Genomic DNA, 16,049 nt, shown 5'->3' with positions numbered 1-16,049 from the left:
TTGTACAACAGAGAAGAAAAATAAAGCAGGGAAAAATTTCTAACTTATTTAGCACTTTGATAGTGAATTAAAAATAGTAGTAGATAATGAGATAAATCTAACATAATAAAGATAATTAAATATTGAATGCTTAATGGGTTTTTGCTCTATTAAGGGAAGAGGAGTGGTGTAAATGCTTACAAGTACAACATGGAACCAAGAAGTGACTATTTGGAGGGGATTCAAATAGAACACAAATATTTTCAAATATTTCAAAAATGATGAATATCCATTACTGATAGTTTTACTAATAAGCTTATATACAGTGATTAAAATTGCCCCTCAGGGAAGTAGAATACTGTACCTCTTTAATAGATTATAAGGGAAGTAGCAAATGTCTAAGATTATGATAAAAAGGCAAGTGGTCATAATTATGGTTCTTTTGCTTTTGTTTTTGTTATATTAAGGAATAGATAGAGAATTTTTAGGCCTCTGTATGGATGAAATAAAATAAAAATGGCTCCCAAATAAAAGAATCCCATGAGCTTCAAAAAGTATAATCAGTATGAAGCATTTTTAAAATGTCTGTCTGGCATTGGGAGATGAGGGACAAATAAAATAAACAAGCCAAAAAATTGTACTTTAAACACTAAGCAAAATTATCACATGTATGGAATCTTAATTTTTTATTGAAGTGTAGTTAATTTACAATGTTGTGTTAGTTTCAAGTGTACAGCAAAGTGATTCAGTTATATGTATATCAATATATATCTATATCTATATTTTCAGATTCTTTTCCATTATAGATTATTACAAGATATTGAGTATAGTTCCCTGTGCTATACAGTAGGTCCTTGTTGGTATGGTATCTTCATATCTAGAAGAAGCAATCTCCTCCTCTCCTTGGCAGTTATCCAAGACACGGGTAGACTCCAGAGACCACATTAGTAATTTCTTACCCAAAATTCCTCAGCCCTGAGTGATTTCCAATAAATTAAAAGTCTGATGGGAATTCTAATTCCTTACATTCATACCCCAGAGGATTCTTTTATAGAAAAAATTTTCATCTGTAAAATCAATGAGCAAACATGATCTAACAGGTCTGGAGCAGAGCTAGTCTTGATATTATACACACATACAGAAGTGCAATCATGTTGACAATTCAAATATAGTAGAAATTACTGTAAGTAAATCTTATTCCCTCCATGATGGCAACATCTCACATACTATTTTGCCCCTAGAGTCGTATAGAAGCTCTTTTAGAAATCATAATGTTAAAATCATCTGTGGTTTCATTACAATTTCCTGTTGACAGGGTTTATTTAATTAGTTTTAGGTATTTATCCTGAGAGTTCAGAGGACAGGCATTTAAGACAGAAAAAAAAATACATATTCCATAAAATTTCTTATTCATCTTGCAAGAGAACTTCCAAACCACAGAAGCCTGAACCTAATGAAATAGTCATTCTGCATGTTATGTAATCCTTTGGCCAGTATATTAGTTATAAAGTATGTTTTACAGTGTATATCATTAGCTCAGTCTGTAACCACACTGAGCACTCTTTATTCTTCTTGTGACAAACGTTTGCTATGTTTTTCTCACAGAAAAACGTATGTTTAAAAATATTTGATGTTTTTAGGATTCTTAATTTTTCTTCTAAATATTTACATATTAGTAGAGCCCGTGTTTTGTTTTGACATCAGTGGGAACAGTTCATTAATGGAATAAGTGTACACAGTTGCCATTTTCCTTGACTTTTCAGCAAGGCTGCTATATCTCCACCGGTCTTTTGTTTTCTTTGTGCTTCCTTTCTCTACTCCAGTTCCCACTTCATCTTTTGACCCTCTGTCCTTTCTCTGTATGTTCTTTCCATTAGAGGTTTCAGTCACTCTATGGCTTCAAATTAAATCTCTTATTTGTAAGATTCCTAAATACCCATCTGCAGCCATGACCTCTGTCTCTCCCAAACTCTAATTTTATCTCTAATTATCTACTTCAGTGATTTGCAGTGACCTCAGTATCAGCATATCTAAACAGAAACTCATCATATTTCTCCACAAATTCCTGGATTCTTTTATTGGTATTTTTAAAACCTTTTTAATTAAAAAAAATTTAATACAATTTTTAAAGGTTACTTTCCATCTACAGTTATTACAAAATATTGACTGTATTCCCCGTGTTTTATAATACATCCTTGAGCCTATCTTATACCCAATAGTTTGTACCTCCCATTCTCCTCACCTCTATATTGCCCTCCTTTCTCCCACTGGTAATCACTAGTTTGTTCTCTATATCTGTCAATCTGCTTCTTTTTTGTTATAGTCACTAATTTATTGTATTTTTTATATTCCACATACATATTTATTGGTATCTTAATACTCTGAATCATATAGATTCAGAACTGTGAGGGTAGGAGACCTTCAAGATGGCAGAGGAGTAAGACGTGGAGATCACCTTCTTCCCCATAAATGAATCAGAAATACATCTACATGTGGAACAGCTCCTACAGAACACCTACTGAACGCTGGGAGAAGACCTTAGACTTCCTAAAAGGCAAGAAACTCCCCCACGTACCTGGGTAGGGCAAAAGAAAAAACAGAGACAAAAGAATAAGGACAGGACCTGCACCTCTGGGAGGGAGCTGTGAAGGAGGAAAAGTTTCCACACACTAGGAAGCCCCTTCACTGGTGGAGACGGGGGGTGGCCAGGGGGAAGCTTGGGAGCCACGGAGGAGAGCGCAGCAACAGGGGTGCAGAGGGAAAAGCGGAGAGATTCCTGCACAGAGGATCAGTGTTGACCAGCACTCACCAGCCCGAGAGGCTTGTCTGCTCACCTGCAGGGGCGGGTGGGGGCTGGGAGCTGAGGCTCGGGCTTCGGAGGTCAGATCCCAGGGAGAGTACTGGGGTTGGCTGCGTGAACACAGACTGAAGGGGGCTAGTGCACCACAGCTAGCCGGGAGGGAGTCCGGGAAAAAGGCTGAAACTGCCTAAGAGGCAAGAGACCACTGTTTCTGGGTGCGCAAGGAAAGGAGATTCAGAGCACCGCCTAAACGAGCTCCAGAGATGGGCGTGAGCCGCGGCTATGAGCACAGACAAAGAGATGAGCATGAAATGCTAAGGCTGCTGCTGCAGCCACCAAGAAGCCTGTGTGCAAGCACAGGTCACTGTCCACACCTCCCCTCCCGGGAGCCTGTGCAGCCCGCCACTGCCAGGGTCCTGTGATCCAAGGACAACTTCCCCAGGAGAATACACGGCGCGCCTCAGGCTGGTGCAAAGTCACGCTGCCCTCTGCCGTCACAGGCTTGCCCCGCATTCCGTACCCCTCCCTCCCCCTGGCCTGAGTGCGCCAGAGCCCCCGAATCAGCTGCTACTTTAACCCCGTCTGGTCTGGGCAAAGAAGAGATGCCCTCAGGTGGCCTACATGCAGAGGCCGGTCCAAATCCAAAGCTGAACCCCAGGAGCTGTGTGAGGAAAGAAGAGAAAGGGAAATCTCTCCCAGCAGCCTCAGGAGAAGCGGATTAAATCTCCACAATCAACTTAATCGACGCTGCATCTCTGGAATACCTGAATAGACAACAAATCATCCCAAAATTGAGGCGGTAGACTTAGGGAGCAAATGTAGACTTGGGGCGTGCTTTCTGCATCTAATTTGTTTCTGGTTTTATGTTTATCTTAGTTTAGTATTTAAAGCTTATTATCATTGGTAGATTTGTTTATTGATTTGGTTCCTCTCTTCCTTTTTTTAATATACAGATACATATATTTATTCCTTTTCCTCTTTTTGTGAGTGTGTATGTGTATACTTCTTTGTGTGATTTTGTCTGTATAGCTTTGCTTTTACCATTTGTCCTAGAGTTCTGTCTGTTCAGTTTTTTTTGTTTGTTTTTTAGTATAGTTTTTAGCACTTGTTATCATTGGGGGATTTGTTTTTTAGTTTGGTTGCTCTCTTATTTTTCCTTTTCATTTTTTTACTTTTTACTTTTTTTATTTTTAATAGTTCTTTTTATTTTTTATTTTAATCACTTTATTTTATTTTTTTCTTTCTTTTTTACACCCTTTTCTTCTGAGCCGTGTGGCTGAAAGGGTCTTGGTACTCCAGCTGGGTGTTAGCCTATGCCTCTGAGGTGGGAGAGCTGAGTTCAGGGCATTGGTCCACAAGAGACCTCCCAGCTCCACATAATATCAAATGGCGAAAGCTCCCCCAGAAATCTGTATCTCAAAGATAAGAACCAGTTCTAATCAATGGCCAGCAAGCTATAGTGCTGGATACCCTATGCCAGCCAACTAGCAAGACAGAAACACAACCACAACCATTAGCAGAGAGGCTGCCTAAAATCATAATAAGGTCACAGACACCCCAAAACACACCACCGGATACGGTCCTGCCCACCAGAAAGACAAGATCCAGCCTCATCCACCAGAACACAGGCACCAGTCCCCTCTACCAGGCAGCCTACACAACCCACTGAGCCACCCTTAGCCACTGGGGGCAGACACTAACAACACCAGGAACTACGAACATGCAGCCTGCGAAAAGGAGACCCCAAACACAGTAAGTTAAGCAAAATGAGAAGACAGAGAAACACACAGCAGATGAAGGAGCAAGGTAAAAACCCACCAGACCAAACAAATGAAGAGGAAATAGGCAGTCTACCTGAAAAAGAATTCAAAGTAATGATACTAAAGATGATCCAAAATCTTGGAAATAGAATGGAGAAAATACAAGAAACGTTTAACAAGGACCTAGAAGACCTAAAGAGCAAACAAACAGTGATGAACAACAAAATAAATTAATTAAAAATTCTCTAGAAGGCATCAATAGCAGAATAATTGAGGCAGAAGAACAGATAAGTGACCTGGAAGATAAAATAGTGGAAATAACTACCATAGAGTAGAATAAAGAAAAAAGAATGAAAAGAATTGAGGACAGTCTTAGAGACCTCTGGGAAGACATTAAATGCACCAACATTTGACTTATAGTGGTCCCAGAAGAAGAAGAGAAAAAGGGACTGAGAAAGTATTTGAAGAGACTATAGTTGAAAACTTCCCTAATATGGTAAAGGACATAGTCAACAAGTTCAGGAAGTAGAGAGTCCCATACAGCATAAATCTAAGGAGAAACATGCCAAGACACATATTAATCAAACTATCAAAAATTAAATACAATGAAAAAAATTAAAAGCAGAAAGGGAAAAACAATAAATATTGTACAAGGGAATCCCCATAAAGTTAACAGCTGATCTTTCAGCAGAAACTCTGCAAGCCAGAATGGAGTGGCAGGGCATATTTAAAGTGATGAAAGGGAAAAACCTACAACCAAGATTACTCTACCCAGCAAGGATCTCATTCAGATTCAATGGAGAAATTAAAAGCTTTACAGACAAGCAAAACCTAAGAGAATTCAGCACCACCAAACCAGCTTCACAACAAATGCTAAAGGAACTTCTCAAGGCAGGAAACAAAGAGAAGGAAAAGACCTACAACAACAAAAACAAAACAGTTAAGAAAATAGCAATAGGAACATACATATCAATAATTACCTTAAATGTAAATGGATTAAATGCTCCAACCAAAAGACATAAACTGGCTGAATGGATACAAAAACAAGACCCATATATGTGCTGTCTACAAGAGACCCACTTCAGACCTAGGGGCACATACAGACTGAAAGTGAGGGGATGGAAAAATTCCATGCAAATGGAAATCAAAAGAAAGCTGGAGTAGCAATTCTTATATCAGACAAAATAGACTTTAAAATAAAGACTATTACAATAGACAAAGGAAGGACACTACATAATGATCAATCCAAGAAGAAGATACAACAATTGTAAATATTTATGCACCCAACATAGGAGCACCTCATGGCAAATGCTAACAGCCATAAAAGGGGAAATTGATAGTAACACAATCATAGTACGGGACTTTAACACCCCACTTTCATCAATGGACACATCATCCAAAATGAAAATAAATAAGGAAACAAGAGCTTTAAATGATACATTAAACAAGATGCACTTAATTGATATTTTTAGGACATTCCATCCAAAAACAACAGAATACACTTTCTTCTCAAGTGCTCATGGAACCTTCTCCATGACAGATCATATCTTGGGTCACAAATCATTCTTTGGTAAATCTAAGAAAAATGAAATCATATCAGTATCTTTTCCAACAACCGCGCTATGTGACTAGATGTCAATTACACGAAAAAATCTGTCAAAAACACAAACACATGGAGGCTAAACAATACACTACTTAATTACCAAGAGATCACTGAGGAAATCAAAAAAATACCTAGAAACAAATGACAATGAAAACACAACGATCCAAAACCTATGGGATGCAGCAGGAGCAGTTCTAAGAGGGAAGTTTATAGCAATACAATCCTACCTTGAGAAACAGGAAACGTCTCAAGTAAAAGACCTAACCTTACACATAAAGCAATTAGAGAAAGAAGAACAGAAAAACCCCCAAAGTTAGCAGAAGGAAAGAAATCATAAAGATCAGATCACAAATAAATGAAAAAAGAAATGAAGGAAACAGTAGCAAAGATCAATAAAACTAAAAGCTGGTTCTTTGAGAAAATAAACAAAATTGATAAACCAATAGCCAGACTCATCCAGAAAAAAAGGGAGAAGACTCAAATCAATAGAATTAGAAATGAAAAAGGAAAAGTAATAACTGACACTGCAGAAATACAAAGGATCATGAGAGAATAATACAAGCAGCTGTATGCCATTAAAATGAACAACCTGGAAGAAATAGACAAATTCTTAGAAAAGCACAACCTTCAGATACTGAACCAGGAAGAAATAGAATATATAAACAGACCAATCGCAAGCACTGCAACTGAAACTGTGATTAAAAATCTTCCAACGAACGAAAGCACAGAACCACAAGGCTTCACAGGAGAATTCTCTCAAAGGTTTAGAGAGGAGCTAGCATCTATCCTTCTCAAACTCTTCCAAAATATAACAGAGTGAGGAAAACTCCCATACTCATTCTATGAGGCCACCATCACCCTGATACCAAAACCAGCCAAAGATGTCACAAAGAAAGAAAACTATAGGCCAGTATCACTGGTGAACATAGATGCAAAAATCCTCTACAAAATACTAGCAGCAGAATCCAACAGCTCATTAAAAGGATCATACACCATGATCAAGTGGGGTTTATTGCAGGAATTCAAGGATTCTTCAATATATGCAAATCAATCAATGTGATACACCGTATTAACAAATTGAAGGAGAAAAAACATATGATCATCTCAATAGATGCAAAAAAAAGCTTTTGACAAAATTCTACACCAATTTAGGATAAAAACCCTCCAGAAAGTAGGCACACAGGGAACTTACATCAACATAATAAAGGCCTTGTATGACACACCCACAGCCAACATCATTCTCAGTGGTGAAAAACTGAAACCATTTCCTGTAAGAACAGGAACAAGACAAGGTTGTCCACTTCCACAACTATTATTCAACATAGTTTTGGACGTTTTAGCCACAGCACTCAGAGAAGAAAAAGAAATAATAGGAAACCAAATCGGAAAAGAAGAAGTAAAGCTGTCACTGTTTGCAGATGACATGATACTATTCGTAGAGAATCCTAAAGATGCTACCAGGTAACTACTAGAGGTAATCAATGAATTTGGTAAAGTAGCAGGGTACAAAATTAATGCACAGAAATCTCTTGCATTCCTATACACTAATGATGGAAAACCTGGAAGAGAAATGAAGAAAACACTCCCATTTACCATTGCAACAAAAAGAATAAAATACCTAGGAATAAACTTACCTATGGAGACAAAAGACCTGTATGCAGAAAACTGTAAGGCACTGATGAAAGAAATTAAAGATGATACCAACAGATGGAGAGATATACCATGTTCTTGGATTGGAAGAATCAACATTATGAAAATGACTCTACTACCCAAAGCAATCTACAGATTCAGTGCAATCCCTATCAAACTACCAATGGCATTTTTCACACAACTAGAACAAAAAAATTCACAATTTGTATGGAAACACAAAAGACCCTGAATAGCCAAAGCAATTTTGAGAGAGAAAAACGAAGCTGGAAGAATCAGGCTCCCTGACTTCAGACTATACTACAAAGCTACAGTAATCAAGACAAATGGTACTGGCAGAAAAACAGAAGCATAGATCAATGGAACAGGATACAAAGCCAAGAGAAAAACCCACACACATATGGTCACCTTATCTTTGATAAAGTAGGCAAGAAGATACAATGGAGAAAAGACACGCTCTTCAATAAGTGGTGCTGGGAAAACTGGACAGCTACATGTAACATGTAACATTTAGAACACTCACTAATGCCATACACAAAAATAAACTCAAAATGGATTAAAGACCTAAATGTAAGGCCAGAGGAACTCTCAGAGGAAAACCTAGGCAGAACACTGTATGATATAAATCATAGCAAGATCCTTTTTGACCCACCTCCTAGAGAAATGGAAATAAAAACAAAAATAAACAAAATGGGACCTAATGAAACTTACAAGCTTTGTCACAGCAAAGGAAACCATAAAGAAGATGAAAGACAGCCCTCAGAATGGGAGAAAATATTTGCAAACGAAGCAACTGACGAAGGATTAATATCCAAAATATACAAGCAGCTAATGCAGCTTAATATTGAATAAACAAACAACCCAATCCAAAAATGGGCAGAAGACCTAAATCAACATTTCTCCAAAGAAGGTACACAGATTGCCAACAAACACATGAAAGGATGCTCAACATCACTAATCATTAGAGAAATGCAAATCAAAACTACAATGAGATATCACCTCACACTGGTCAGAATGGCCGTCATGAAAAAATCTGCCAACAATAAATGCTGGAGAGGATGTGGAGAAAAGGGAACCCTCTTGCACTGTTGGTGGGAATGTAAATTGATACAGCCACTATAGAGAACAGTATGGAGGTTCCTTAAAAAACTAAAAATAGAACTACCATATGACCCAGCAATTCCACTACTGGGCATATATCCTGAAAATACCATAATTCAAAAAGAGTCATGTACCACAATGTTCATTGCAGCTCTATTTGCAATAGCCAGGGCATGGAAGCAACCTATGTATCCATCAGCAGATGAATGGATAAAGATATGGCACATATATACAATGGAATATTACTCAGCCATAAAAAGGAATGAAAATGAGTTATTTAGAGTGAGGTGAATGGACCTAGAGACTGTCATACAGAGTGAACTAAGTGAGAAAGAGAAAAACAAATACCGTATGCTAACACATATATATGGAATCTAAAAAAAGTATGGTTTTGAAGAACCTACGGCCGGGCAGGAATAAAGACGCAGATGTAGAGAATGGAGTTGAGGACATGGGGAGGGGGAAGAGTAAGCTGGGACAAAGTGAGAGGGTGGCATGGACATATATACACTACCAAACGTAAAATAGCTAGTGGGAAGCAGCCGCATAGCACAGGGAGATCAGTTCAGTGCTTTGTGACCACCTAGACAGGTGAGATTTGGAGGGTGGGAGGGAGATGCAAGAGGGAGTAGATGTGAGGCTATATGTGTATGTATAGCTGATTCAATTTGTTATGAAGCAGAAACTAACACACTATTTTAAAGCAGTTATACTCCAATAAAGAGGTTAAAAATCCAAACAAAACTGTGAGGGGCAATGTGGTGTCGTGTTCAAGAGAAGAGCTCTGCATTTTGACACACTATGACTTGCTCTGGCTCCATCTTTGGTAGTTTTGTGACCTTTGGTAGCCTAACTTCACTAAGCCTTAGTAACTTTGCCGGTAAAAAGAATTTTCTATGACAGTTAAGATGCTTAGCTCAGTGTGTGGCAAAGCAAGACCTCAGTGAATTTTAGCTGCCACTTTTAATGCTGTCTACACAGGGAGCTTCTGCATCATAGTTATACACAAATATCTTTGTGTCTAATTAATCTACCTACATTCATCTGTCACTTATGCCATGTTGACGTTAATTCATAATACATGTGTCAATCATGACCTCTTTTGGTCTGCCTTTCTCCTCCCTGGTCCTCTGGAGTTTCATCTTTAAGAGCCCACACAGGCAGAACATGCAGAATCAGGCCCACTTATTTTCCTGAAGGTGATTGGACCAGGAAGTTCATTTGGAGCCTCACCACATCCTGGGCTTACGGTACCCGACAAATGCTGTCTCTTAAATCCCTGATTGCCTTTGTCTTGGTCACACTCTGAGCATGAACCTCAGTTTTCCCATTCTCACATGTCCAGTCTGCTCCCCCTTCCTGCTACTCCTGCTGGCTAACCAGTCCCAAGGGTCTTTGAGCCCAGGAAAGTAGCAAATATGTCCATTTTGATACTCATGTATCCCTGTATAGCCCAGGCCACCACAGTCCTGTCTTCAGTGTCTCTTTTATCCTAAATCTTCATTTATCTCTCAGAAACTTTGGATCCCTCACTATATATTTTGCACCTTTGAATTCAGTTCTGCTGCCTTTGTCATGGCTTTCATTTTCCATTGTTCTGTTTTCTGATTTCTCTGCTTTAGGTGGATTGATGGATGTTTTCTCATTATTTTTTAACCTTATCTTGTTTGTTCCTTTTGTATATCCTTGATCAAATTGCTACCATGGCCTGGAACATTTGCTTCTACCTCTTTACCTATTTATGTACTTTTGGACTCCAGTGTCTGACTTATGTCCCCCGTGAGAGTTCATTAATCACTGTAGCTCATATGACTCGTGTCTCCAAATTTATGCATTAGTCTTTCACTTATTGCTTTGTATTTTCAGGCATTTTTTATTTTTCCTTTAAGCACATGGGTTATGGTTTATGATTCAACACTCATTAAGTTTATACGTGCATATGAATTTGATTGAGCAAGCAGGTATCATATTGAAATCAAAACAATCAATTAGAGAAATAAGTTCAAATATAAACATTGACATTGACTCAAAAGCATCCTTTTATTTGAAAGATTTTGGTATAAAATCAATATCCTAATCTAAATGCATTTTGAGAATTTTATATGTGCGTGTATCTGTGTTGCATAATATAATAGACACTTAACTGGTTGCCATGGTGATAACAATAAAGGTGTTGATGACGATGATGATGATGGGACTGAAAAGAACTGTCAGTAGGGAAATGCATCTCAGTTCTGTGTTACCTATACTGTGGAAGCAGATATATGAGAAATACTCCATATTAAATATTATGGTATGATTTATAGTATTTGCTGGTAAGTTATCAGGGCTTCTCATAACCTCACTAACCATCTAAGAATTTGCCCCCATCCATACTTTGCTCTAACATTATAGTTTACAACGTGTTTATACCAGTGTATTCTTCATCTTCATCTTCTGAAGATGAAGATTGTTCTAAGACAATCTTCTTCTGATTCTTCTCCCTTTACTGAGACACAGTACTTACAGCAAGAAACATGCCTACATTTCTGAGTGTTTGAAAATGATTAAGCTTTCAGGGAGACTGTCAGCATCACATACTGTGCATTCAATCCTGTGTTCGTTCTTTGAGAATGAGGGCATCCTTTCTACAGCTGATAGAGCAGCCTATTGAGGCATGTCTAGTACAGTCTGGACAGTGCTGGGCCCTTACCCCTATTTGCATCCTTAGACTTTTATCCTTGGAGCTATATAAGTGATTTTTTTTATTATTTTTTTGCTTATGCTAATATATGTGTGAGCTTTAATACTTTTAAAAAGGCCAGCTGAATGGACCGGTATCTAATTTTTATGTTTCTTGAATTAGTTTGCTTGTGCTAAAGTGTCTTAGTAGCTTTTAAAAAATTAGAAAATTTTATTTCTTGTTAAATTGTATACGAGCTGTGTGTCTGCAGTGGTTTGGCTGTAGGCTGCCTGTGGCTCTGTTGGGTATGTCTGGGACTGCTTCCACATATCTTCTTATTTTTATCCCAAACTGAAGAGGAAGCCACTATTTAGGACATGTTTTCCACGTAGTGTGGAACAGGAGCAGGAGATCCTGAATCAGTCGACATAACTGCATGGAAATCTTCAGCCTGGATGTGTTGTCACGTCCATCAACTTTCCACGGGCCACATGGCTGCAGCCAAAGTCAATGATGTGGGCCTGATGCTTTTCTGACCAGCTGCACAAGCAAGCCCCATGGCAACATGTAGGGATGTATATTCAGTTCTATTACAGGGAGGAATGAACAGTTGACAATAATCATCCATCTCTTTTTATTTTAACTTCCTCTTCATCATACTTCACTCACATTAGGTTTGGAGTGGCTACAGGCAATTTTTGTATCTAACTAAAGGGAAGGAGAGTTTGGGGTACATTTGGTTTGCATTTAGTAGAAGATACAATTTATATTCATTTCTGTGACTAGCTAAGATATTTTCCAGGTGGAGGAGTAGCTTCCAGGAATATTCGTATTGCCCACTGTACTAACTTACCTGGCATTATTACGTGAAAGTACAGGGACAGGGGTGAGTACAGCTAAATATATAAGAAAAAAAGTGTTATCATGGTGTGTCAGACATACTTGAATTTTTATAATATTTGTGGTATTTGTCAGCTTTCATAAATTTGTAATTTATAGGTATTTGTGATCTCATTGTAAATATAAATTCTGTACTTAATTTCATATTGTAATTTTATATTCTTTTACTTAATGAGCACCTACAAAATTGAATAAGCTTCAGCCCTAAAACTTGCACCCACTCCTAGTGGAGACAGATAATAGGCCATAAGAATATGTTGTCACATTTTTTTTATAAATGAATGACAGTTTTTTAAAAGTATTTATTTATTTATTTGTTGCGCCAGGACTTAGTTGCGGCAGGCAGGCTCCTTAGTTCTGGCTTGCCAGCTCCTTAGTTGTGGCAGTGTGCTCCTTAGTTGTGGCATGTGAACTCTTAGTTGCAGCATGCATGTGGGATCTTGTTCCCTGACCAGGGATCGAACCTGAGCCCCCTGTATTGGGAGCGTGGAGTCTTAACCACTGTGCCACCAGGGAAGTTCCTGTTGTCACATTTTTTAAGAAAAAAATGAATGTGAAAATCTGTTTAGTTACTTCAGTGATTAGTAACATATCCTCCATTCCATTGTCAATTGGCTTTTATCCAAAGGGTTAGTTTTCCAAAGTGACTTATTAAAAGCCAGTCTAGGTATCAACATAGTGTGGTTAGGGAAGGGCAGGCAGGCAAACTTTCAGTTGAATTTGGATTTTAGTTGTGAATTTTTGACCCCGTGCAAACTACTTAACCTTTTGAAGCTTTAGTTGCTTCATTTATAAAAATGTACATAATGGTACTTACTCCAAAGTGTAATAGAGAAGTTTTAAATTGGCTCTACATTTAAAACTTAACACAAAACCACCTCGAGGCACTGCTAACTAGGTGGAAAAAAATAGTGATCTGGAAAACATAAGACAAAGAGATTTCCAGTAAGATATTAAAATGGTGTTGTCAATACCCATTTTTGTCTTCTTCAGTGCTGGGAAAATGGACATTCTTGCTCTCTGCTTTCTATTTCTCCCTTATTAAGATGGGAAGATTTTTTTGGCTGCAGTTCCCACACATGCTCAGGAGAGATACTGGGAGGACGAGGGGCAAAGAGAAGCATTTTGCATGAGCAGGAACCAGTAGTCAGGGAGTGCGGCAGGCAAGCCAGCCCCAGATCCAAGATCCCTCCTCTTGCTCGCCTCCTTGGCTGCTTCTGCTTTCAGAAGTCATCACTGGGAAGCAGACACTGGCAGCAGGAGAGTATATCCTGAGGCCTGGCCTGCAGTCTGACAGTATCTTTTTGGCACACTTGTAGTACAAAACATTCCTATTAGTACTCCGCATTCATCCTGGCTGCTGAGCACAGCCAAGGGAAGGAGCCAAGAGGAAACTCCCTGTTGAGGAAGTACTGCGGGATACAGAGGAACGGGTGAGCAGATCAAGAATCGGGGCCATTGGTTGACCCCTCGAAGAAGGATAGTTTGCAGAAAACTCTTTATCTACCTTGGCCTCTCCTAAGGGAAAGTAAAGTTTTTTAAATGAGAATTTCCGTAAGAATAAGAGCACAAAATGAGAAGGATCACACGGATACATGTCACAAAAGTTCTCCAGCTAGTAACAAGGAAAAAAAGGTAATTCCTAAAATCTTAGCATTTATATAAACCTTACAGTTCTTGATGAAAATTTACTTCCCAAATTGATTTTAGTATAGAAACGATTCTAGCATTTCCCAAGGTATTTTGTTTAGGATGTTATTTGGTTTTGTGGAGGGAAAAAAGTCTTGGGAATGCTGAATTAAACAGAGGTGGATGCGTTCCCTTTATTGGTATAAATGTCTTTTTAAAATGTGCTGATGTGGAATAAATATAGTACAGTATTTTACACTTACTTGACCACTTATTTCCTCCAACACACTTTTTAAAAGAAAAGTTTGCAGGACTATAATAATGCAGGTCACACTTAGAAGAAACATGATCTATTCCAGTAATGGGTCCTGGACAATTTGAGATGAGAAAAAAAGAATTCTAAGTTTATGTAAACTAACTATACTATTTCTTCTATAATATTCTAGAACTCCAATGAGTTACATACCAATTAATATTACCCTCCGTATAACTCAACTAAGTATCTTGGAATAACTTCAACTTAATGTTCCAGGTTTTCTGTTATTTCTCTCTTCCTATTTTAGTTCACATTTTTATAAATGTTCTCTAGGTCTAAAAGCATTGACTAAACACATACTATGCCGCTGAGATATCTGTGTAGTGTGTTACATTTATAATCCACATGAACTACACCTCCCAGTGTTGGTGCCAGGTAGTAGTTTGCCCATCTTGAATTTCTGCTGGCCTCCTGAGATGCTTTTATCAATAAAATGTACAAGAAATGATGCTGGAACTGAGTTCCAGCTCAGTTCCTTCTCAGTTAAGAAGGCCCAGCAGTTCTTGCTTTTTTTATTTTAGAAACTTAGGTTGTAATACCAGGCAACATGCTGTGTAAGGAACTATCGATACTATCCTAATGGAGGGAGGATGTGTGGACGGTCCCTGATGGATGAAAAAACAGTTGGAGAGAGACCATGTGCAAGAGAATATGCATATTCTCAGTTATATATGTGCATATGCCTATATATCTATAACTATATAGGATATGCATATAAAATATGCATATAAAACCAACTACAAAGAATATGTATGTAAATATATGTATATGTGCATTTATACATACCAACTATAGGATATGTATATAGACTTTATGTATACATACATATATATCTAAAATATAGTAAATGTTATGTATACATATTTAAAATACAGTTGTATATATTTGCATTAGAGATATATGATATATGTATCTCTAATGCAAATACGTACAGCTGTATAGGATACACACACACCAGGAAACCTAAATATGTTTCTGGATTTATATCAAGAAATTTCTATAATTTATCTAATTTAGTCTTCACATAATCCTACAAAATAGGCATTATATTTCCCAAATTATAGAAGCAGAAGTTGAAATTCAAAGTGTTTGTATACCTTACTCAAACCGTGAAGGATTTAACTCAGAGCTATATAATTCGAGTGCCCACGTTGTCATTATCCCAATCTGCCTCTCTTTTCAGTCAGAATGATTGGAAAAATTATCTAATTGATGTTAATCAGCACAAATTGCAAGCGGCAGCAAATCTGTGAATTCCTGTGTGTGTTGCTCATGGCACTGCTTATGAGCTGTGGCCAAACAACCCATCAAAATCATTTCGCTCTACTGGACTTTGCACACCGTGAAAAGTCAGAACTCATTATTCAAATCTTATACAGCTAGGCTAGTTCTAGATCAACTTGACATGTAGATCAGCACTTCTCAGACATTAATGTTCCTATGAATTTGGGAACTTGATAAGTACAGATTAGAATTCAGTAAATCTTATAGGAGGCCTGTGATTCTGCATTCCTAACAAATCCCTAGATGATACTAGCCATGGACCACTCTCTGTGTATCAAGGATCTAGATAAGGTTGTTCTTACAATGCATCTCTCTACATCTTCTTCCCCACCACTGTCTGCCAATAGATTACCACCCTGACAATCATG

The sequence above is a fragment of the Tursiops truncatus genome, chromosome 10 (assembly GCF_011762595.2).
Source record: "Tursiops truncatus isolate mTurTru1 chromosome 10, mTurTru1.mat.Y, whole genome shotgun sequence".
NCBI lineage: Eukaryota > Metazoa > Chordata > Mammalia > Artiodactyla > Delphinidae > Tursiops > Tursiops truncatus.
This window is presented reverse-complemented; position numbering follows the sequence as displayed.